At 39.4% G+C, this 26,311-nt stretch overlaps 1 protein-coding gene across 6 annotated transcripts in view; it reads left to right on the top strand.

Annotated features, from left to right (window-relative positions):
• CBFA2T2 (CBFA2/RUNX1 partner transcriptional co-repressor 2) overlaps positions 1 to 26,311 on the top strand; it is a 187,446-nt gene that overhangs the window by 65,012 nt on the left and 96,123 nt on the right. The window contains exon 1 of one of the 6 annotated variants that reach the window (XM_059896553.1): positions 1,174 to 1,243. The exons of the other annotated variants lie outside the window; for them this stretch is intronic. The gene's annotated coding sequence lies outside the window, so the exon portion shown is untranslated. Of the gene's footprint in view, positions 1 to 1,173; positions 1,244 to 26,311 lie in introns of those variants that run through there. 6 annotated transcript variants of the gene reach the window in all.

Below are 26,311 nucleotides of genomic sequence, written 5' to 3'. Positions count from 1 at the left end.
AGTTGCAAAAAAAAAAAAGTAAAGGCGGTCCAGTGGACCTTTCACCCAATTTACCTCAGTGGTAATATCCTGTATAACTATAGTACAGTATCAGTTTTCAATGATCAATTTTCATTTAGCAGAAATTGAGCAGCTATTATCTGCTAAGTATTTGGAGGGATAAGTGATTAACTCTGACCTTGAACAGTTTAGTCATCTCTGGGTTCTCATTGTTATAGTTCTAAATATATATTTTGGCTCTTCATTGTTGAAACTTGAATTAGCAGCTCCTTTAATGTTAAACATTATGTTATTTCTCACATTCATATTTGCCTTGTTTTAAAACAATTTTTTGCATTGTGTCTCCATCTTTCATTTATAATCTTTACAGCATCAGAACCATGTTGCCTGCATTGTCTTAAATTTTAATCACGTGCCGGTTTTGCAGTGCTACCAAGTCTGGATCTGAGAGGCAGCTTGTGTGAATCATTTACATATATTTCTGTTAATACTCCCCAAATTAATTTGCAACTTTACATTTTTCATCCAGTTACATGTTCATTTTTAATAATTCATTTTAAGAAGGGCTTTTCATATGCAGGATTTTAAAACTGGCTCAAAGAGCAGAAGCTATTAAACAATAGCAGAAACCAGAGAATATGTAGGACTTTAAATAGTAATTGTTAAACATTTGAATGTTCCCAAAAATATGAGTCCGTGTGTCAGTGTGTGTCTCTACATGTTATTCCACTAGGGACTTGCACAGATAGGTTTTGCACAATATCCTTGCTGTTATTGTCAGCCATAAACAAATTACACGTATTTAACAAGTTAATGTCAGATTGGCCAGGAGCCACTAGGAGGTGTGTACTTAGTGACATCAGCTGGCAAAGAGCCCTGGTAACAGAGAGGGTTGGAAGGGTAGTGGAGGGAGAGGAAGCAGGAGGGAGGGAGAAAAGGAGAGAGACAGAGAGACTGACTGTATCTGGGGATTCTGGCAAGGTGAAGAGCTGGTCTGTTTGGCAGGACCTTCCCATCTGGGATCCATCTGTGTTTCCCTGGAATGGGACAGGCAGCTCTAGTCAGTGAGAAATCGCAGATGTGAGAGAGCTGACACATGTCCAGCTAATGAAAGAAGGAAGAAGGCTGGTCTCAGATTGGGCTTTGAAGATTAGGAGGAGAAGAAGAGGAGCTCTTATATATCTGTTTCAAATAAATTTGGTATATTTTAAGAATCTGGATTGTTATAATCTGGGCATTTGGGGTAAGTACCTTTTAATTTAGTTTTGGGGGCTAAAGTGGGCAAGGCTCTGGCTTTCAAAGCTTTTTATTTCAGATTATGATGATAAGAATTTTTTTTGATATTTGATGAGAGTTCAGCCTTTAGCTACTCATTGTTATTTTGATGCTTCATTTTGTTCATATTTCTGTATCATTTTTCATTTGCCACCTTTACATTTGAATGCCGTGCTTTTTTGAATGGAAAATTTAATCAGATGTAACATATGAATTCTATGGCTAGGAAAGTAGTCCCCCAAATATTTCTTTAAGATCTTCTACAGTGAGTCTTTCTGTGATGTTTTGAGGGAAATTTTTTTCTCCTTTAGTATGCATAATACAAATAGTGTTTAAAAAGATGGCTCATAAAATACTCTTTCTTATTGTCACATTTTATTTCAATGTATTCGGGCGAATTACAACTAAAAGATATTATGCCTAAAAGATAATTTTAATGTATTTAGCTCTTTTTTTCTTTATTACATCTTACTGCTATCCTCTTTTCTTCTGTTTACTTCCTACATGCAAAATAAATAACATCAACAAACCTGACTTGTGAGTTTGGAGTAGTTGTGTGATGCAGTAGATTCATGTGCACATAGCTACTGTGTTCTATAGTCCTTGTTAGTTTGTGATGCATAATTTAGACTTCTCCTATTTCTGTACGTTGCATTCATGTTTTCCAGACTTCCAAATCCAGACAACTATGGGAAGAGTACGGGTTTGGGAATTATATATACTATACAGCCATTATTTGCTAGTTCTCTAATCTCAAGCAAGCTTATGTCATTATTGGCGAAGTTTGTCTGTCACGTAGAAGGCATACAAGTTAGTTTCAGAACTTTCTAGATGTTCAGTATTTTGCTGTGATTGGCTCCTAAACCTTCTGCATTTTTAACCTCAAACTCTTAGGCTAAGAATGGGTCTTATCTATATAGTTTTCAGGATACTTTCCTCTCACTTTACCTACCTCCTAGATCATTTATATCTGTTATAAATGTTATATGCTCTCTTTGTTAAGTCTCACTATGATTGTAAATGATTTAGAAACGATTCTAAGTATTGTAATGCAAATGAGCCTGTCTTATTATAACAGAACAGAACTTTGTTTAAATTGTATTTTTTTCCTTTACAATTCAAATAGGAACTTTAAAAAATATTTTTATTCCTTAAAATTCTTCAGTCTTCACTTATGTCAGTTGGGTAATTATTTTAAGAGAACAGTACAATACTATTAATTTTCTTCCTTCAGTTTTGCAGTCAGGTTTCTTGAGATGGGGGGAGACTTTTTAAATGAGTATTTTCTTTTTTTTTTTTTTTTTTTTTTTTTTTTTTTTTTTTTTTTTTTGCTGATTCAAACATGATATTTTATTTGTGTGAGTATGAAATTTAAAAAATTACCTTCACAGACAGGAGATTCTGGGTACCAACCAAAGTTATAGCACTGAATTAAATCAGATCCACTTAGATAATAATCTTTATGACAGAAAAACTGAACTACATCTCCTTCTTCATAGGTTTGCTTTACAGGATGAAAATAACCATTTTCGATTGATCTTAAAGAAGAACATATTAATTCTAAAAATGAAAGAACAAATAAAAAACAAAGAAGTGTTATTTTTCCTGCTAGAACAAAATTCACCCACTACTTACCTACCATATCTGAATTAGAAATCAGCAACTTTGCCAAATTTTGTTATTCCTAGTAAAAGCTTGTCAATTTATATATTTATTGAATATCGTTAAGCTTATTTTAAGTATCTGAGCTAAAAGGATTTTTCCCTCTTTGAGAGCTTGAAATGATGAAAGCCTACTGTCAACATCGTTAAAACCAGAAGCAAAAAAATATGAAAAAAGGAACATAATTCGCATAACAACTTGTACCCATTTCTGGGAGGGAGTTTTCAAAGTGAAAGCAGTCGTCTTCAAAGTGAGAACCTACTGGCACATCGTGGGGTGAGGGCCCATCCGTACGGGTGACACTCCACCTCCTCCGTCCTCTTCCCGGAAGATGTGTGGTACCCAGAGGCACACTCATATCGTACTTTGTCCTTCACTTTGAACATCTTCTGTGCTGTGGAATAATTTCCGTGATGTAATTCAGGGGCCAAACATGTCTCATGTTCCTTCCTACAGGTTGGTTGAGAAGACCATCCATCAGGGAGGCATTGAACCACTGCTTCATCCTGCCCTGTTGTGGTTTTGTACCCTGAGGCACAACGATAACGCATGTTCTCTTGAATTTTGTAAAATAATTTTGTGTCAAAGATGTAACCGTTCCTCAGGTCAGGCTTAGGGCATTTTTCTTTTGGGAGGTCTGAGGTCTTCTGCCGGCGTCCTGTAGGTGTTCTGTAGGAGTTGTTCCACATGTAGATGTATTTCTGATGTATTTGTGGGGAGGAACGTGATCTCCGCGTCTTACTCCTCCGCCATCTTGAAGCTCCCCTGAGTATTTTCTTATACCCAATTGACTAAATGATTTAGTAACAATTTCGAGTTTCTTTTTTGATAGGTGCAGTGTTCAGAATCTTTGGAGACTTGTCTGAATATTTGAGAGGATATAGGATTTATATTGAATTTACATGATACTCTTTCAATGAGCAAGCACTTTTCATTGTACTCTAGGAGACATGCTCCTAGGTTGAGTTGGGAGAAAAAGACTTAATGCTGAAGTGTAGACTTAATGCTGAAGTGTCAGGTATACTGTGAAGGGATTTGCATACTGCTGCATGTCCTTACTAAGAATACTTTGATGCTAGAGTTTCAAGAAGCATAAGAAATGATAAATAGTATGCATTTTAATATGTGGAGTTACCCTGACTGCAAATAAAGGTGGTTTATTAAGAGTCCTACTAGGACCACACAGTTCAGGAGAATAGTTGCTTATTACTAAGGCAATAATCAATATTTCTGACTTGAATACGGGAGATAATCGTAGTACTTTCTGAAGACTATTAGAGCCTTCAAGAAACTTTCCTACTGTGGGGACTTCCCTGGCGGTGCAGTGGTTAAGACTCTGCGCTTTCAGTGCAGCGGGCACGGGTTTGATCCCTGGTTTGGGAACTAAGATCCCAAATGCCGAGTGGCACGGCCAAAAAAAAAAGCTTTCCTACTATGAAAAGAGGAAACCTCCTAAATTGGCTTCCAGGGATGACCCAACCATGGGTTTTTCATAGCAAGGGGCCATGTTGGATTGAAGGTATATAATACAATAATGTCAATAGGCTAGAGATGAAGATAATGACATTTAAATTGCATCTTTGGAACATAAAGAAAGAGTGCTTTTGAGTTTGAATGAACATACTTTATACAAAACTGAAAGAATACAAGTGGATCTGAAAGATCAGTTGGGTCAGTTCATTGAAGGTTTTTTAAGGCCACTCAGTGTTCGTAAGCCCCCAGTGATAACCTATTGAAAATGTTAGGATTGAAAAGGATCTTAAGGATAATCTAGTCAATTGCATTGTTTTATAGATAAGCAAAGTTGAGGGAAGGGTAGTAGAGTGGTAAAAAGTCTGCCTGGCCTAGAGTTTATTAACCTTAGTTGGTAGCTGAGCTTGGACTGGAATTGTATCCTGAGGTTCCAGGACGTTGATTTTACAATTTTTCATTGCCCGTTATGTGTGATAAGATGGTAAGGGATAAAAAGTCTTCTACAGGAAGTAAAATGTACATGAATGCATGAATTGGATAAGTCCTGGGAATTATTGCCACTCAAGAGAACCTTCAAGAAGAGAAGAATTTAGGACAGGAAGGAGTTGGACACGTCGTTTTTTGGAAGAAGCACAGTGGGTAGATGGAAAAGTTCACTTTCCATTAGATCCCAGTGCCTTAAATCAGACTTTGTTAGATGCATAGCTACATGGTGTTAATTTCTACTGTATTTTCAATTATGCCTAGCTGTTGTTGCTGCCTTTTCAAATCCAAGAGTAATTGTTCGCTTCTGAGATAATTATTTATATACATAATACTCCCCTACTCCTTTTTTAAACTTATGATTTATACCAGGAGCTCTAATTTAAAAGGTTTCTACTAAGATGGACTGTGTGGGTTGTTTAATTTTCCCTCCAAGTTCAAGTCAATAAATACAGGAATTAGTGGTGGCTGTGTCTTGCAGAAAAACAACCCACTATAACTGGTTTTTATATTCTCACTGGTTGATGGGGTTTCCAAACAGTGTTTAACTTTTAAGACCTATGTGGCGTCACATTTATGCTGGGAAACGTAAAATGCATATGGATTTACTTTTCTAAAGCATGCCAAAACCTGCAAAAGCAACTCTTTGTGCTTTGTTTAAAGCAACGGCTAGTAGAAATCCTGTTATCATTCAATCCTGAGCAGCTTGTTAGGGATGCCTGGCAAGGTGGAGTGCAATTCTGCATAGAATATATATATATATATATATATATATATATATATATATATATATATATATATATATATTTACATGTATCTGCAGTTGCTTCTCATGGCTGGAGTTCTGAAGTAAATAGAATATGTATTTTTATGTGGTTATGGTAGTTAGGACAGGTGGAGGAAAGGCAGTGAAAAGATTATGTGTAGGCTTTGGCATTAGGCTGTGTAATCATGAGCTAATTTCACCTTCGCTACTAATCCCCAATTTTCTCACCTGTAAAATGGGAGTAAAAATAGCAGTTATTGTGGATTCTAAGAATTAAGTTAGAAAGTAACAAGCATGATACTCGCTGCATAAATACTCAGTAAGATTTATCTTTCCATGTGATTTTTTTCAGTCCCCCTAACATCAAAGTCACAGTAACTAAAGATTTAGTTAAAATGTGACTCTTGCATTTTCAATAAGCCCCTCTTCAAACTGAAAGGGAACCAACCCTGCTTCCTTAACTAATTCTTAGTCATGGGAGAAGGGTGCGTGTAGAGAATGCAGCAGCCTTAAAAACTCAAACCTGTTGCTGTGTGGCAAGCTGTTAATGTTTAGGGACCTTGTGTTACTTACCCTGCTGGAAGAGCTGGGGGATGGGCCGCTTTGAAGGGTGACAGATGTGCCCTCTGCTGCCGGCCGGCGCGTGCCGGCTCTGTCCCTCTGCTCCCAGCACCAGGTGCAGCCATTGTTCTGGCTGGTCTCTCTTCATCTGGCCTCGTCTGTTACTCTGCTCTTTCTAGCTCATTGTTTCTGTAGGAAATTAGCATTAAAAACCCATCTGAAACCTCCATGTCCCTCAACTGCAGGTGACTGTTACTGGCCCCAGCTGCCACCCTTGCGCTTGATTACTTCCATATGGGTCTGTGCAAAGAAGTAGTAGCCATTTATTGATTTCCACCACAGCCCCCACCTCTGTTACTCAAAGTGTGATACCCTGAAATCTATTAGACCCCCAGTTGGTACTGCAACTGTGATGAACATTTTACAAGCAAAACTAATTATACCCTCTTTCTCCCCCCTTTACCACCTCCTACCTAAATATTAAGTGTAAAAAACCAGAGTGTCGTAAGTGGAATAGTAAATTTTTTAAATGTCTAGAGATAAATCTCTTTTTGAGTAGTAAACCTTTTAGACTTTGGATGGGCTTTTATGGAAAATTTTAGTCATTGCTTTAAATATTTCCTACCACACCCATAACATTCAAGCAAACCATGGCCCAGTAGGCCCCTAGGGTGGGGGTGGGCGGGACACAAACGTTCTGGTTATCTGCTGTTTGGTTTATTAAATTTAATCAGGGCAGGCAGTATGTTAGTAAAGGGGCCTAGTTTTAAGTGATTATATGTTTTGTGGAAAACTGTGTGCATTTAGAATTAGTTAAGTCCTCTGGTTTTGCATTATTTTGTTGTTTGCCCCTCTGTGTTTGCACAAATGGTTGTTCCAGTTTATGTACTCCAGTAAATACCACAGTGGGGGAGGTTGGTGTCCTAGACTTTTCTTCCTTCATCAGTAAACAAATTAAGTGTTCTATTTTGGTTATTGGACTAAATCAAGATTAAATCTCAAACAGGTTACCAGACAGAAAACACTAAATCAAAATTGTTACCTTGACAAAGTCACTACCCTTATCAGTAAACAGAATCTGGTTCTGGCAGCCTTTACAAGTAAATAGCTCAGAAAAATCAAGGGGGAGGTAACTGACTAAGATATTTTGACTGTTGAGTATTTAGCTGTGCCAACCCAGTCTTAAAGTAAAATCTTGAATTCACAATATTTCAAATTAAGTTATTTAATAATTTTGATATATAAAGTAACAATTTCAGTATTTCAAATTTAGCTTTGTGGTGCTTATGTCATAAATAATTCCATAACGTAAGGCCATTTCTGTTGGAGAAATGTCCTTTTGCCTTTCTTCCTTTTCCTTTCTCTTTTGGAATTTGGAGTTTTAAAAGTTCCTAGAGCCCCTGGCAGCCAACATTTTACCTGACAGCTCCTTTGGAGGCAAGCCTCCAGGTAAAGCTGTGTGATTACATTTAGTACGGTTTAGGATTTATCATTTTTGAAGAGTCTTTGGAGAGCTTTTAAGTTTGTCCCTCATTTAAGCAGTGGAGAAATGGAAGATTAGAGACCTCAGGAAAGGAGAGTTGAGATTTGAAACTAAGTCTTCTGACTCCAAATTGTGGTGCTAGTAAAAGTTAGGACTGATTGTAAGCATGATATTGCTGCAGATATTATTGTCTTGAAGTGCGTGCATGTATTCTTAGTTTTTCTTCTTGGCGTTCATGAAGAACAGGATTTTCTTTCAGTGGCCTGTCTGAAGAGAAATATGATTCTTCTTTTACTCTGTCATAGGAAAATGAATTTGCAATCTAGTGTGAGACAAATTTTCTCTTCATCCCTTTTAATGATATAAGTTGTCCTATGCCATTCCCAACACCAGTGCCATGATAAAGCTGACAGTAGCTTTGTTTTTGAATGAGAGCTGTGATTTCAAAAGCAGTGTTCTTTGGTTGCCCCAAGTAGAGAAGCATCATGGCAAATGGCCATGTGTGCTTTTATTGCCCAAATCACATTTATGGTAGAGATTCTTTCTTTCTTTCTTTCTTTCTTTCTTTCTTTCTTTCTTTTTATTTATTTATTTATTTATTTATTTATTTATTTATTTATTTATTTATTTATTTATTTATTTATTTATTTATAGCTGTGTTGGGTCTTCATTTCTGTGCGAGGGCTTTCTCTAGTTGTGGCAAGCGGGGGCCACTCTTCATCGCGGTGCGCGGGCCTCTCACTATCGCGGCCTCTCTTGTTGTGGAGCACAGGCTCCAGACACGCAGGCTCAGCAATTGTGGCTCACGGGCCTAGTCGCTCCGCGGCATGTGGGATCCTCCCAGACCAGGGCTCGAACCCGTGTCCCCCGCATTGGCAGTCAGACTCCCAACCACTGTGCCAGCAGGGAAGCCCTTATGGTAGAGATTCTTTACAGGGCTGGGATTGGGGAGAGGCAACTGAGATGCCTAGGTGAAAAATTTGAGGCACTCACTCCCAGGGTTGGCCCTGCACTTAAATTTTGGGACCTGGCACCTCACTTTCTTTACTCCTGTCCTGGCCCTGCTCTTCAGTAATGTCTAAAGTAGGAAGAGGATGGCAGACTTGGTGCATGCAATTGATCTGTTTATTTTGGAAACTGAATAGAATTAAAGTGTTTCCCTGTCTTTCCAGCCAAGGGAACAGTCTCTAAAACTTAATATTTTGAAAGTAGGTCTGGGGGCTTCCCTGGTGGCACAGTGGTTGAGAATCCTCCTGCCAATGCCGGGGACATGGGTTCAAGCCCTGGTCCGGGAAGATCCCACATGCTGCAGAGCAACTAAGCCCGTGTGCCACAACTACTGAGCCTGCACTCCAGAGCCCGCAACCCACAACTCCTGAAGCCCCCGCACCTAGAGCCCGTGCTCTGCAACAAGGGAAGCCACTGAAGTGAGAAGTCCGCGCATACAACAGTAGCCCCACTCACCACAACTAGAGAAAGCCCTCGCACAGCAATGAAGACCCAACGCAGTCAAAAATAAATTAAAAAAAAAAAAAAAAGTATGTCTGGAAGAGGGACAGGAGAAGCTGTGATTTGTCTTGGGAATTTTGGTTTGGGGAGTCAGTTTTAATTACTTTAGTACACATTTCTGAAGGTCCTTCAACTTTTTTGGTTTCTTTCTTTCTTTCTTTCTTTCTTTATTGATGACTGTGTTGGGTCTTCGTTTCTGTGCGAGGGCTTTCTCTAGTTGCGGCAAGTGGGGGCCACTCCTCATCGCGGTGCGCGGGCCTCTCACTATCGCGGCCTCTCCTGTTGCGGAGCACAGGCTCCAGACGCGCAGGCTCAGCAATTGTGGCTCACGGGCCTAGTTGCTCCGTAGCATGTGGGGTCTTCCCAGACCAGGGCTCGAACCCGTGTCCCCTGCACTGGCAGGCAGATTCTCAACCACTGCGCCACCAGGGAAGCCCGGTTTGTTTTTTTTTAATGTACCACTTTATTCTGTTTTCTTACATTTTGCAAAGACTATATATTGTATATATATTTACTTAATTGGATAAATGAAAATAGTGGGCGAGTGTGAGGATAGACGTTAGAGGATATTCCACACTCCCATATTTTCTGCTCTTTTGAGGGTGATTGCTTAATATCCTTTAACTGCATTCTGCAATCTCATCTTCCTGTGGCTTTACTCATATCTATCTATATGCTGTTGACTCCCAAATTTATATCTTTAAATCATATTTGTCTTTTGAACTCCAGAATCATCTCATCTCACTGCCTAATGAACATTTCCACATATGTTAAACTTGTTGATTGTGTTGTTCAAGTATGCTCTAGCTATAGTAATTTTCCAATTTTATTAGTTTTTAGGAAAGATGTGTTAAAACTTTCCACTATGATTGTGTGTTTTCCATTTCTCTTTGTAATTCTGTCAGATTTTGTCTTTGAATCTGTGTTGTTGGGTACATACTTTGTCCAGGATTATTATATTTTCCTAATGAACCATCCTTTATCATTTAGATAAAGATGTTTTTGGTCCTCAATAGTGCTTTTTGAATTAAAGCCTATTTTCTCTATTATGAATATTGCTAACTCATTTGCCTTTTTCATCATTTTTTCTTAACCATTCAGTATTTTTATGGTTTTTAAAATTCTTTTTTCAATATTTAAATATTTCAATATTTATTTATTTGGCTGCGCTGGGTCTTGGTTGCAGCACGTGGGATCTTCGTTGTGGCGTGCGGGATCTTAAGTTGCAGCCTTGTGAGATCTTTTTAGTTGCGGCATGCAGGATCTAGGTCCCTGACCAGGGGTGGAACCTGGGCCCCCTGCATTGGTAGCATGGAGTCTTATTAACCACTGGACCACCAGGGAAGTCCCAGTATTGTTACGGTTTTAACATGGGTCTGGTGAATATCAAATATGCAGATTTTTGTTCGAATTCAATCTAAAAATATTCTTTTACTTGGTAACTTTGGTCTGTTTATATTCAATGGGTTACTATCATATTTGGACTTATTAGTATAATTTTAGGGTTTTTTATTTTACTTTTAGTTCTGTTCTTTCCTCTTTTCCTTGGAGACTGAAAAATGTGTTCTGTACTTTTTTTGGATGTTACATTTCCATTATTTTGATGGTTATTCTTAAAATTTTAATATGTATACTTAAAGTCTAAAACATAATTCACAAACACTTTTCTTTTCTTCTTTTTAAACAGAGATCTTAGAACACTTCAAATTCAACAACTTCTCTTCTCAGTATACTACAACTGTCTAGGATTTTATTTCCACTTTGTGTTTTATACTCACCCCTAATCAAAAGAAAATTACTGTTATTATTCTTATAGCTAATATTAATTTAGGTTTGCCAACATATTTATCAAATTATCTGCTCATATTTCATCATTCTTATAATTTTTCCTTTTAGGTTAATTTTCCTTCCTGCCAAACTACCTCTGTTAATAGTTCTCAGAGAAACAGTCTATTAGTGGTAAACTCTTTCATTGGTCTGAAAATATTTTTCTTTCACCTTTACTTGAATGATGGTTAACTGAGTTTTAAGTGGTAAAGGCTAATAGTTATTTTCCATCAGCACTTGGGAATGGTGATTTCTGTTTTTCTGGAGATGTGAAGTCTGCTTCCAGTCAAGTTGGTTTTTGTTCCTTTGTTGGTTCTATTTTTTTTCTCTCTGTTTGCTTTTAAGATTTTCTTCTTGGGCTTTGGTATTCTGCAATTATACTATGGTGAGGTTAAGTTGTGGATTTATTTCGTGCTCAGGGCTTAGTGTACTCCTTTAATCTGAGGATACAGGTCTTCAGTTCTGGAAAATTCTTGTCTATGATCTCTTTGAATAGTGTCTCCTTTCACCACTCTCATTTGCTCTTTTATCTCTTTCTAGATTTGTCCTAGATATGTGTAGGACCCTCTTACGCTATTCTGCATGTTTCCTATGCTTTCTGTTCTGTTTGTTTTTTTTTTAAATTTTTGGCTGCGTTGGGTCTTTGTTGCTGTGCCCGGGCTTTCTCTGGTTGCGGCAAGTGGGGGCTACTCTTTGTTGTGGTGTGTGGGCTTCTCATTGCAGTGGCTTGCGGAGCACGGGCTCTAGGCGCACGGGCTTCAGTAGTTCTGGCATGCGGGCTCTAGAGTGCAGGCTCAGTAGTTGTGGCGCACGGGCTTAGTTGCTCCGTGGCATGTGGGATCTTCCTGGGCCAGGGCTCGAACCTGTGTCCCCTGAGTTGGCAGGCGGATTCTTAACCACTGCGTCACCAGGGAAGCCCGTCTTTTCTGTTTTTTACTTTATGTCTTTGTACTGCATTCTAGGTGATTTCCTTAGCTCTATCTCTTAGTACTCCTTTTTTTTTTTTTTTTTTTGAGCCACACCACGTGGCATGCAGAACTTCCCTGACCGGGGATTGAACCTGTGCCCCTGCAGTGGAAGTGTGGAGTCTTAACTACCGGGACGTCCATCCTTCATTTTAAAATTCTGTCTGATGTGCTCTTCAAAATATGCACTGGGCATTTGCCTTCTAGAAATTTTATTTAATTCTTTTACAGATATGCTTTTTAAAAGAACCTGGGTACTGTTCTCTTATTTTCTTTTATCTCCTTAACCACCTTTTAAATATTAGATTAATTGAGGTATAATTTATGTACAGTAAAATTCACCCTTTTAGTTATACAGTTTTATGAATTCTGACAAACACAGTCATGTAGCCACCACCACAGTCAAGGTATAGAACATTTTCATTACCCCTCTAAAGTTCCCTTGTGCTCCTTTATAGTCAATCCACCTTACCCTACCCCCTCATCCCAGCCCCTGGCAAACACTTATCTGTTTTCTCTCCCTATAGTTTTGCCTTTTCCATAGTGTCATATAAATGGAATCAGACAGTATGTAGCCTTTCTGTCTGACTTCTTTCACTTAGCGTAATACATTTGAGATTCATCCATGTTGTTGCATGTGTCAATAGTTTATTTTTATGGCTGGGTAGTATTCCATTATGTAATAAAGTGACTAACCTTTCCAGTTCGTCTTGGTCCTAGAAGACCCCTCAGTTTTGCTATTCTGTATAAGTTTTAGAATAAGGTCTGTAGTTTAGATAGTGGTATTGTGTTAATGTTAATTATTTTGGCAATTGTACTGTGGTTATAGAAGTGAATATCCTAGCTCTTAGCAATTACACACTGACATATTTAAGGGAAAGGGGATATGATGTCTTTAGCTTACTTTCAAGTGGTTTAGACAAAAAAGTAGGTAGGTAGGTAGGTTGAGTGAGTGGTTGGGTAGGTAGATAGATAATGATAAAAATTAGTGAATCTGAGTGATTGGGTATCAAGGGAGTTCTTTGTACTATTCCTGCAAGTTGTGATTATATTTTAAGAAATGTTGTTGGGATAAAAGAAATGGAGTACTGGGCAATTGATAACATAAACCAAAAAAAAGAGGGTATGATAGCGAATGGTCAGTTTAGGGCTGTCAGAAGAAGTAAACTGAGCCATTGTCTGAATTACAGTAAACAAGTAGCCTACTAGATATCAGATGGAAGAATATTTCAGACAGAGAAGAGCCTTGCAAAGAGGTCTTATGGTGGGAATACTCTTGATATGTTCAAAGAATAGAAAAATGGCTGGCATAGTTATTGACGTAGTAGATGATGAGAAGAGGATAAAGAGGAAGTTAGAGAGCAGGAGACAGCTCCTGTAGAGCTTTGTAAGCCAGGGGGAGGAATTTGGATTTCATTCTTAAGAGTGAAGGCGTTATCGATGGGGTCATAATGTGATCTGATTTATATTTTATTTATTTATTTATTTATTTGTTTTTTTATTTTTGGCTGCGTTGGGTCTTCGTTGCTGCACACGGGCTTTCTCTAGTTGCAGCGAGTGGGGGCTACTCTTCGTTGCAGTGTGCAGGCTCCTACTTGTGGTGTCTTCTCTTGTTGCGGAGCACGGGCTCTAAGCACATGGGCTTCAGTAATTATGGCACGTGGGCTCAGAAGTTGTGGCTCACGGGCTCTAGAGCACAGGCTCAGTAGTTGCGGCACAAGGGCTTAGTTGCTCCGCGGCATGTGAGATCTTCCCAGACCAGGGCTTGAACCCATGTCCCCTGCATTGGCAGGTAGATTCTTAACTGCTGAGCCACCAGGGAAGCCCTGATTTATATTTTATAATGATCACTATTCCTATGGTCAAGAGAAGGAGTTATATGGGGGGTGACTGAAAGCAACAAAACCAGAAGTAAAAAATAAGTTTGGATTATGTTCATGGCATCAGAGATAGAGAGGAGATGATTTTGTTATGATTTGGAGGTAGGTTGAGTTTTCCAAATTTGTTGATGCATTCATTGTATGTTGCGGGAGGAAAAAGAGTACTTTCAAATTGTCACATTTGTCCTCATTGTTATTCATCCATTCATTTAAATATTTATTAAGTGCCCATTGTGTACCCAAGCTCTCTTCTAGGCATTGAAGTTACATCATTGAATAAAGCAAAGACCCTTCCCTCAGGGAGATTAAGTTCTACTGGGAGAGACAGATAGTAAAGATGTTTAATAAGTAATATATATGTAGTCTAAAATATATATGTTTTATATATTTAAAACGTTTGATATATATGTTACAAAAATGAGAAGTGCTAAGGAAAAAGGGAAAGACTTTAAAAAGTTCCAGGTTAAGTTGAGGCAGGTATATAAAAGGATAGTTAAGGAGGGTCCTTACTGAAAAGGTGATGATTTTGAGAATGCAAGAAGGTAATGAATATAAAAGGTTCAGCACTTTTATGTGGCACATTGTGCCTCTCACCTTTTGAGTACTTATTATGAAGACTGAGGATGATAGTTCTTTACAGGGTACAGTCTTGACTCTACCTGTGATATTGTGTTCATTTTTTTGAGCATAACGAAGGAATCACCAAATGAGAGGCTAAAGTATTTGGAGTAAGGCTTTCAGAACTGTGGGTCTTGGTGCATGTGGAACATTCATAAATAGTAGGAGAGTAATTTAATAACAAAAATACACTCTTCTCTAAAAACAATTTGCAAGGTCTTTTTGCTTTGACATTCATCTGTATCCAAATGGGATTTGAGGTGGCATACAATAAAAGACATTAAAAAGAAGGAGGATCAAGAGCCAAGGAATTTGGAGAAGGATACTAAGTGGAACCAAGTTGTTGCCACTTAGCCCTGCTCTAAACTTTTAGCTAAAAAAAAAAAAGGAAACCCCTGGGTTTTTATTTACCTTGTTCTCATCATCTGATTAGAGAACCCATACTTAGGAGGAGCGCCTTTTATCCTGGCATAGTGAATCAGGAAAGGTGTGCCATGAAGAGATGATACTCAGGTCAGTTCTTCATGCATGAATAAAAGTTAGCCTGGAAAAGGTGAAGAGAAGAGTCCCAGTAAACTATGAGGTCAAAAGTGGAGTATAATAAGACTGGAGAGGTAGTCAATGTCTAGATTATACAACATACCCTATGCTGTAGAAAATAGGATTAAGGTTCTTAAAAAAAAATTTTTTTTTTAAAGCAGGAAAGTGTGACTTGTTTGGCATTTTTGATGATGGAGGCTTCTGGGCAAAAGGTGAATTTCAAGAGGGCAGTCTTAAAGTCAAGAAGACCATTTTGAGATTTACTGTAGTCTAGGCAAGAGATGGTGACGGTCTGAATATTGCTTGTTGTAAGTGGAGTAGAGAGGGCCAGAGGATTTGAACTTGGCAGGGAGTGGGAGGATGATGCAAAGTAATGATTGGTTTTAGTGTTAACATTTTTTAAAAAAATAAATTTATTTATTTATTTATTTTTGGCTGAGTTGGGTCCTCATTGCTGCGCATGGGCTTTCTCTAGTTGCGGTGAGCAGGGGCTACTCTTCGTTGCGGTGTGTGGGCTTCTCATTGTGGTGGCTACTCTTGTTGTGGAGCATGGGCTCTAGGTGCGCGGGCTTCAGTAGTTGTGGCGCGTGGGCTCAGTAGTTGCGGCTCGCGGGCTCTAGAGCGCAGGCTCAGTAGTTGTGGCACACGGGCTTAGTTGCTCCGTGGCATGTGGGATCTTCCCAGACCAGGGATCCAACTCGTGTCCCCTGCATTGACAGGCAGATTCTTAACCACTGTGCCACCAGGGAAGTCCCCTAATGATTGGTTTTAAAATACAAATGAAAAGACTGAGCTGATCAGTTGTTTTTAATGTGGCCTATAAAGGCTTTTGAGCTTTCAAAGGGAGGTTTAAAAGGGTGAATAAGCTTGGGTACTGTATGTATTTTGTTAGATATTTAGGGGTGGTAAAATAATTTCTAAAATATTTCTAGCAACTTTATTTTCATTTTTATCTGCAGGATGAAAAAGTAAATTCTAGGGTTCTTTTTGATTAAATTAGCACACCATATGGTGTTTACACAGACTGACTGCTATCCGAGGTGGCTGTGTTATTTTTCTCTTTCAGGATATAATCCTTTACCTGATGCCATGTGCTGAAACATTTATTTTCTAGTGAACAGTATGTGAAGCAATTATTCTAGTCATTGTATTTTTTCTTGATGCCTCAATTGATGTTACCATTTGTGTAGTGTTTAACCCTACTGGTCTATTAGTTTAATATTTTTAAAAGTGAAATCTTTTATACAGGTTTATATAGTGCTTTCTAACCTTTTCACATCATAGCACACAGAGAAATTGATAATTTCTGACTGGCCATCCCAGGCTGAGTAAATCAATATCTCAGTACACTCGTAATCATTCATACCTCTCCAGTGTTTCTTGTCACCACACAGCTTGGGAAGTTCTGCCTTAGTAGAAAAGGTATAGGAACCTTTCTGACTGCCTTTTTGTTTTGCTGCTGTGTGTGGCTTATGAGATCTCAGTTCCCCAACCAGGGATTGAACCTGGGCCATGGCAGTAAAAGCCCAGAATCCTAACCACTAGGCCACCAGGGAACTCCCCTATATTGCATTTCAGTTAACCGAAATTAGCAAAGAGTTACAGTCTGTAGTGTGTTTCAGATGTGCTAGGTAGGTGCTGTGGTTATGACAGTGAAGAGCTCAAGGGATGGGCTACTGGAGAGAGACAGGCACAGAAAAAAATTACGGGTGGTACGGTATGACAAATGACATCTTATAAGGGACGGTGTTTATAAGGGGCTGTGAGAATGCAGATACGAGAGAGTTTAATTCTGTCAAGGTGCAGTTGAGGAGTATCTGTGAGGGCTAATGAAGAGGTGAGGTTTGAGTTGGACCTTAAAGTAGGAGTTTCCAAAGTACCTGAGACAGGGAAGGCAGAGCAGTTTAGGGAGAGGGGACAGCCTGTTTTATAGGCTTTATGCCTGTTTAATTTCTATCAGAGAACTCTCTCCTCTTAATATATAAGAAGTAGATATTGGAACTTAGAAGTTTGCTCTAATGGCAGGCATGGTTATCTGCCCTGCCAAAATGCCCATCTATTTTCCATTTATGTTGGTTGGATTCAGCCCCACTATAATACAGACTTATATTTGCGTTGTGCTTTTAATTTTCAAAGCTTTTTATCCCCATAACGGCCCCCCAGGGGTAGGAAATAAAAAACAAGTGGTAGTATTTTTATTTTTATGGAGGAGAAAACTGAGACATCATTATCATATCAGCATTTTTGTTTTCCAGGCATGGTCATTAAGAAGCAAGAATGTAGACGCTTGAAGAGAAATTCCTCTATGATGCCTGTCAGTTCGTAGATATGGTCTTTTTTCTTTGCTTAATTACAGAGGGTACTGTCTAAGAGGAAGAACCTCTCTCAGTCCTCTGGGCACAGCCATAGTGCTGACTGCTAAGGCACTGACCAGGAGGGAGCCAGCAAGGCAGACAGCATGGTTGCTGATCACAGAGCTAACAGCCCGACATCTGCAAGCTGCAGCTGTAGCCTTCTGCTACAGCATATTCATATACCTGCTTACACTTGGTGAAGAATCACCGAGTTTGGAGGAAAAATGTGACTTAAACCATTCCAAACTTACAGTTTGGATATATAAGAATATATTAAACTTATAAGAATATGTCTCTAGGACTTATATTCTGTATTGGGTGGAAGTTGTCCATGAGATTCCATAGTTGGTAGTTGTCCCAGTTCATTTATTGCCATGTTTATTCCATCTTCCCTGTACCAAATTTAGTTTAATGCCAAAATAAGATTGAGCTGTCTTAACAGATGAATTGAGTAGGTGCTGATTGCGTCACTGAAATGTTTGCCAAAGAGATTTTATTTTCTAGTTGGTTTCGATCTGTTCTGTCCTTCATCCTCTCTTGGAAAACACAGTAGAATACCTGGTTATGTTTTTAGGGTGTCATTGTGAAAACAGTCATTTCAATGAGCAGTGATGGCTGTTGAACCTTTATATTGTGCCTATACAGTGTAGTTGTCCATTTTTCTAGAGGTACCTGAATTTTTGGAAAATAGTGAAGGAAAGAACTTATTGGATTGTTAATTTTGAGGAGCTGTATTGGGAGGAAAAAGATGATCTTGCTGTGGAGCCAACAGTTTCAAAATCATGAAAAGTCCATTCTTTTGACAGAGTGAGCCTGCTTCATCAGAAGTCTCTTGATTGTCAGTTGAGAACATAAGTGGGTTCCTACATAATAGCTTTTACTTTTCAGTCTTCTAACTTCCCCAGGATCCACTTCAGCTATAGATTCTCTACAATTACCTTCATATATTTGTGAAGAAAGCAAGAACTGTAGAAGAAAATGAAGTCTCTGTGCTATGATCAATGTTCATTTCTTTTATCTTATTAAATTCTTCGTCGCAGTGTACAAACCTCATTGAGTCTTTTAATAATTCATTCTTTCAGCATCATTCTATTTAGATTTCTTTTGCTATAGTTATGGGCTCTGGAGTCCAGCAGAGCTGTCACTTACTCTTTTTTGTGGTGGGCGGTGGGGGGGACCTCGCCACGCAGCTTATAGGACCTTAGTTCCCTGCCCAAGGATTGAACCCAGGCCATGGCAGAGAAAGCCCAGAATCCTAACCATTAGGCCACCAGGGAACTCCTGAGTGGTTATTTCTTAACTATATGGCATTGGGCATAATGTAACTTCCTTACAGCCTTAGTTTCTGGTTGAGAAAAGTGGTAATCATGATGGTATTTCCTATCGTTTTGGTGTTGTTGTGTAAATAAAATATTTATAGAGGTGTTTAGTACCATTCTTTGCACATGTTATCATTTACAAATGAATAAATGAAAAGAGAGGATAATGGGAGATATTGTTATTGTAGTTGCTTCCTGACTTGTACTGATTATCCTTCCCGGCAAGAAAGTCTTGCTGAACTCAAATACTGGGGAAATTGTAAACCTGATTCCTTACCAGTATGGATTAAGAAAAGTGTTTAGTGTTCATGGGCATCTGAAGAAAGGCTTTTAAGTTGGTTTTCCTTTGTTATCAATTGGTCACTTTTTAGTCATTGCTAAAGTAGATGGCTGCATGATACAAATAACATGAAAATATCACAAGTTAATATAAGAATAATACAAACAGTTGCAGAAACAGCACATAAGACCAAAAGTAAATGGCCTCTCTCCCGCCCCACTTTTTTCCTTTATAGCTGACTATTTAGGTGTTTGTACACCTAATTCAAATTTTTCCACATCTCTAAAATTTTGTTATGTTTTCAAGGCAATTTATGTGATTGAATTTACTTAGAGTATTAGTTTCCTTGGACTTCCCTGGGACTTCCCTGGTGGTCCAGTGGTAAAGAATCCGCCTTCCAATGCAGGGGATGCGGGTTTGACCCCTGGTCGGGGAACTAAGATCCCACGTGCCGTGGGGCAGCTAAGCCCACACTCCACAACTACTGAGCTCACATGCCTCAACTAGAGAGCCTGCGTGCCGCAAACTATAGAGCCCACATGCCCTGGAGCCCATGTGCAGCAACGAAGAGCCCGAGTGCCACGGCGGGAGATCCCGCAGGCCTCAACGAAGATCCCACGTGCCGCAACCGAGACTGGACGCAACCAAAGAAATAAAGAAAAATAAATAAATTTTTAAAATAAATAAATAAAAATAGGTCCCAGAAAAGTGGTAAAAAATTGAGAAGTCAGGTCTAAGAATAGAGAACTGGGGCCTAAGTTGAATATGGAAACAAGATAAACAATTTTTATTTATTTATTTGTTTGTTTTTGGCTGCATTGGTCTTCGTTGCTGCGTACGTGCTTTTCTCTAGTTGCAGCGAGTGGGGGCTACTCCTCATTGCGTTGCACGTGCTTCTCATTGCAGTGGCTTCTCTTGTTGCGGAGCATGGGCTCTAAGCGCACGGGCTTCAGTAGTTGTGGCATGCGGGCTCAGTAGTTGTGGCTTGCGGCCTCTAGAGCGCAGGCTCAGTAGTTGTGGAGCATGGGTTTAGTTGCTCTGCGGCATGTGAGATCTTCCCGGACCAGTGCTCGAACCCCTGTCCCCTGCATTGGCAGGCGGATTCTTAACCACTGCGCCACCAGGGAAGCCCAAACAACTCTTATTTATTTGTAAAAAGAACCATTATCAGTGGGATTTTATTAAATGGACTTCTGCGCACCCATTTGCACTTCCTTCCTTTCGAGCTTTCGGCACTCTCTCCATATTGCAACGTTGTCGAGTTGCTGTACTCTGTAGCATCCCAAAAGGCTGGCACAGCAACTCTTTGCTTGCATTGCCTACAGCTATCATCCACCGGGGCCAAACACATGACACTGTAGTGTATTTCCAGATGTCATTCGCTCTGTTTGGATGACTTGGAGCTTAAAGAAGGGTATTTGCTCTTGAATAGGAGAAAAATTGTTACTTTGGCATAAGGCCCACCTTGGCACCATTCCCACATCTGTTATTGATTAGAAGTGAATGCTGGTCAGTCAGAATGCAAGAGTGCTGGTCTGATTATCAAGCTCACTCTTCAGGGTGAAATGCTGCAGGAAATCTCAAGGATGGCATAAACTGGCTGAGCAGAAGATCTGAAAGACGACCCTTTTATAGCTGTTGTACAGAGACTTGATGTACAGAGATACCATGGGTGATTTCCACATGCCAAGAGGATATCATAACATCTGCATGCAGAAACTGTCCTTAGAGGGGGCAGTGGAATAGTTAATGGAATCCTTTCTTGCTGATTTTTTAAAAAAATATAATTAACGTAAAATAAAACATGCAGATAGTGTGTTCAATCCATTGAGGTTTTTTTAAAATTAATTAATTTTTGGCTGCATTGGGTCTTCTTTGCTGCACGTGGGCTTTCTCTAGTTGTGGTGAGCGGGGACTACTCATAATTGTGGTGCGCGGGCTTCTCATTGCTGTGGCTTCTCTTGTTGCAGAACGCGGGCTCTAGGCGTGTGGGCTTCAGTAGTTGTGGCACGTGGGCTCTAGAGCACAGGCTCAGTAGTTGTGGCCCAGGGGCTTAGTTGCTCCACAGCATGTGGGATCTTCCCAGACCAGGGCTCGAACCCCTGTCCCCTGCATTGGCATGCGGATTCTTAACCACTGCACCACCAGGGAAGCCCCTCCATTGAGTTTTTAATAGTTGTCTACTCTTGTGTAACCATAGTCTTAAAGTTTACAACATTTTAATTTACAGAAAATTTCTACTTATCTCCTGTAACCAATATCTCATTTCTCCTCCTGTATTTCCATTTCATGTAAATGGAGTCATATAGTGTGTATTCTTCTGTGTTTGGTTTTTCTGGTTTTGAGTTTCATACATGTATCAATAATTGCATGAGTCAATGGATCATTCGTTTTTAATGTTGTAGTATTCCATTGTTTGGATGTACCTCAGTTTATCCAGTCACCTGTTGATGGACATTTGGGTTGTTTCCAGGTTTTGGCTGCTATAAACATTCATGTAATTTTTGTGAATATATGTTTTAATTCCTCTTGGGGTGGAATTTTTCAGTCATTGAGTAGATGTATGTTTAACTTCATAGCAAACTGCTAAATAGTTCTCCAGTAGTCCAAAGTAGTTGTACCATTTACACTCCTACCAGCAATTTATGAGTTTTGTATGCTCCATATCCTTAACATTTAATCTTTTTTTAAAAATAAATAAATTTATTTATTTATTTATAGCTGTGTTGGGTCTTCGTTTCTTGCGAGGGTGTTCTCTAGTTGCGGCAAGCGGGGGCCACTCTTCATCGTGGTGCGGGGGCCACTCTTCATCGCGGTGCGCGGGCCTCTCACTATCGCGGCCCCTCCCGTTGCGGGGCACAGGCTCCAGACGCGCAGGCTCAGCAGTTGTGGCTCACGGGCCCAGTTGCTCCGCGGCATGTGGGATCTTCCCAGACCAGGGCTTGAACCCGTGTCCCCTGCATTGGCAGGCGGATTCTCAACCACCGCGCCGCCGGGGAAGCCTGCTCATTGTGATTTTAATGTGCATTTCCTTGATGATTAATGATGTTAGGCACATGTATGTATTGGACATGGCTGTGTCTCCCTTTGTGAAGATATATTAATCTATTCCATTTGCACAATATGTGTTCAAATCTCATTGTCAAAAGGTAGGTTATTTGTGTTTTTATTGTTGATTTGTCAGTATTCTACATTCATTCTAGGTGTGAGTCCCTTGTTAGATACATGAACGTTGAATAATTTTTCTTATGTGTGGCCCGTCTATTATCTTAATGGTGTCTTTTGATGAACAGAAAACCTTGATTTCATGAAGTCTAATTTATCAGTGTAAATTTTTTTCTACTTTTTTTGTGACCTGCCCAAGGATTCTTTGCTTACCATAAAGATATGAAGATATTCTCCCGTTCATTTTCTAGGAACTTTGTGATCCTGGGTGTTAGTCTATGATCCATTTTGAGCTCATGGTTGTTGATGGACTGACATAGGATTGAGATTGGTTTTTTCTACTCAGGTATCAAGTTCCAGTGATATTTCTTAAAACGGTTTTTCTTTCCCCACTGAATTGATTTGGCACCTTTACTAACAACCACTTGCCTTTGAGTAGTTTGCCCTTTAACCTCGTTCTTTTTTGAAGTGGTTTTGACTATTCTGTATCCTTAACATATCATGTAAATAACTATTTAGTGTCTGTCCCTTTTGTCTTTTTGTTTTTTTTAATGAAGAGATATTCTTGAATTTCTAAAACTTTTACAAAATTGAGACTATACTTTTTATGTAGTTGCAACGAAAAGTTGCAGAGTAATGAATGCTGTTGCACGGTATAATCTCTTTAAAATATAAAGACATGGAACAAATTATTTTAAAATAGAAGAGTGCTTTGGGTTATCTCCCATTAACAAGCAAAGCTAACATTTACTTTGTTTTTATTTGGAATTATTTATTTATTATTTTTAGTTTTTTTAACATCTTTATTGGAGTATAATTGCTTTACAATGGTGTTAGTTTCTGCTTTATAACAAAGTGAATCAGCTATATATATACATATGTTCCCATATCTCCTCCCTCTCCTTATCCCACCCCTCTAGGTGGTCACAAAGCACCGAGCTGATCTCCCTGTGCTATGCGGTGGCTTCCCACTAGCTATCTATGTTACATTTGGTAGTTTTATTTGGATTTAAATCGGAGTTGAAAAGTTCTGGTTCTAATTTCCCATCCAGATTGTTTTTTAACTTAATAGTCGCATTATTAGGAAAATTCGATCACTCTGTATAAGCCACTAAGAAATGCCTAAGAGTTGACTTAAACAAATTTTAAAAAATTAAATAAGAAGCAAGTGTGTACTGGACTTGGCACTGGGAATATAGCAGTTATTGAGACAGTCACGGGCCCCAACTTTCAAGGGGCTTACTGTACAAGAGGCAGAGGCTGGTCTCTTCTGAAAAAATAAACAAATTATGCATTTGGGGCCTTGTGATGTGAACAGAAGTTTTTTTGATGTTCTTTATTATGCAGCAGCTGATAGAAGCATCAAAAATATCACCCAAGGAAGTGATATTTTTTGCCATTTGGGTAGAACTTATATCCAGCGTACAGATAACATTGCAGTTTTTTGGGTTTATTTATTTATTCGTTAATAAAGTTATTTATTTTATTATTTTTTTAATTTTCTCTGCGTTGGGTCTTCATTGCTGCACACGGGCTTTTCTCTGGTTGCGGTGAGTGGGGGCTACTCTTCGTTGTGGTGCGCAGGCTTCTCATTGCGGTGGCCTCTCTTGTTGGGAGCATGGGCTCTAGGTGCGCGGGCTTCAGTAGTTGTGGCACACAGGCTCAGTAGTTGTGGCTCGCGGGCTCTAGAGCGCAGACTCAGTAGTTGTGGCGCAGGGCTTAGTTGCTCCGCAGCATGTGGGATCTTCCCGGACCAGGAACCAGGGCTTGAACCCATGTCCCCTGCATTGGCAGGTGAATTCTTAACCACTGTGCCACCAGGAAAGCCCTGGTTTTATTTTTTAATGAAAATATGTCCTGAAGCCAAGGTATACAGCATGAACATTGGAATGAGTGGGTATCTATGTCTGTGGTTTTCTTTGTCCATTATGTAGTTTCTTAGTATTATTCACCTTCTAAATTCTTTTTTACAAAGACTTGTTTTATACTATGATTGGTATTGTATCTCAGGTTCTTTGTTTTTGTTTTTTTAATTTTGGTTTTTGTTTCGTTAATCCAGAGGAACCAGAGGTGTTAGCCTATGTTTTAAAACTCACATTTGGTAGTGGTACACACAGCTGTCACACTGAGTAATTGTCAAGTCACTGTGAGGGTTTCTTTTGCTTACTAATCTGTAGGTATAAATCTGGGTTTTAACCACATGCGATTGGTAAAAATTAGTTCTTGGGAGAGTTTATGCTGTGTGGGCCATCTGTTCCCTGTTCTCAAACACAGAAGGAAAAGTTAGCCTTTAAATTTTCAAGCCATTGAACTAAGATGTATGTTGGGCAGGTAGGCTGAATGAAGTCTCCAGAGGAGACACTTATAATTTGGAATCTGTGGACATCCCTGGATTTGGTTGCAGAAGCATTAGTGTATGTGGATATACTCTTCATTTGGTGGACAGGAGTCTTCATTTTTAGCTGATTGTCAATGGTAACTATGAGCCAGAACAGGATCTTAAGCTGATAATACAGTATGATTTGATTGTTTTTATAGGATTCAGCTAAATCTTCAGTTTTGTGTGTGTCCCCACGGCGTCTCTACTTGAGGTTCCCTCCTTTAACTCTTATCACCCAGCTACACCATGGACTCCTTGAGGGTTAGAATTGCAGCTTTTTTTTTTTTTTTAAATATCTTTATTGGAGTGTAATTGCTTTACAATGTTGTGTTAGTTTCTGCTGTACAAGAAAGTGAATCAGCTATATGTGTACATATATTCCCGTAACCCCTCCCTCTTGAACCTCCCTCCCACCTTCCCTATCCCACCCCTCTAGGTGGTCACAAAACATCGAGCTGATCTCCCTGTGCTATGCAGCAGCTTCCCATTAGCCATCCATTTTACATTTGGTGGTGTATATATGTCAGTGCTGCTCTCTCACTTCGTCCCAGCTTACCCTTCCCCCTCCCCGTGTCCTCAAGTCCGTCCTCCACGTCTGTGTCTTTATTCCTGCCCCGCCACTGGACAGCTTTATTTTTGTATTCCAAGCACTTAGTCCAGTGCTTGGGTCATGCTAGCCTTTTAGCGATGATTGGTAAGATGAATCATCATGGTAACTTCTTGCTTTACGAATGGTAGCACTATTATTAAAAACAACTTCTGTTTTTTCCACATTTTCTTCCAGTTTTTGCCTACAATTGTGTATACTTTTTAAAAAATTTATTTATTTTTGGCTGTGTTGGGGCTGTGTTGGGTCTTTGTTGCTGGGCGTGGGCTTTCTCTAGTTGCGGCAAGCGGGAGCTACTCTTCATTGAGGTGCGCAGGCTTCTCTTTGCAGTGGCTTCTGTTGTTGAGGAGCACGGGGTCTAGGTGCGCGGGCTTCAGTAGCTGTGGCGCGCGGGCTTCAGTAGTTGTGGCGCACGGGCTTAGTTGCTCTGCAGCATGTGGGATCTTCCCGGACCAGGCTCGAACCCGTGTCCCCTGCATTGACAGGCAGATTCTTAACCACTGCGCCCCCAGGGAAGCCCCTGTGTATACTTTTTATATGTTACTTCCATGAATATATAGCATGCTCTTTCCCTTTACATTATATCAAGGCCTATTCTATGTTGTCATTATTTCAATAGAGAAGTATACTCAGAATGTGTATTGTTTTCATCACATATCAATATTTCCATTAAATTGTGTTGCCATTTACCAGTCCTTTATACAAGAACACTATTGTACTAATTTGAGAAATCAGTTGTTTCAGTTTAGTTATTACGGTAAAGTTGTTCTAGCCACATGGTATTGGGCTTTTCCCAGGGCTGGAGACCAAGTCCCACAGTCTTGTCTGGGTCTCATTTTCTTCGGACAGACTGCCTGTATGGCTTTTCTAGTTTAAAGTTCTTCAGCTAATTTTGTAAACCTTATTTGGGGAGAGGTAACTATTTTTATGAACCAATATTTTGAATGTAATGTTTGGTTTTAAGAGGTTTTAGGATGTTTCTTCTTTCTTTTTGAGTTGAGTATGTTTATATGATGTCTTCATATTTTATGTTTAGTAAATCATAGTAAATTTTTAAAAATCACCTTGTTTCTTTTGTTTTTTTTCGGCTGTGCTGGGTCTTCATTGTGGCACACAGGTTCTTCTCTGTTGCGGCGTGCAGGCTTCTCTAGTTGTGGCATGCTT

This window comes from Balaenoptera ricei, chromosome 15, assembly GCF_028023285.1.
Source record: "Balaenoptera ricei isolate mBalRic1 chromosome 15, mBalRic1.hap2, whole genome shotgun sequence".
Taxonomy (NCBI): Eukaryota; Metazoa; Chordata; class Mammalia; order Artiodactyla; family Balaenopteridae; genus Balaenoptera; species Balaenoptera ricei.
This window is presented reverse-complemented; position numbering and strand designations above follow the sequence as displayed.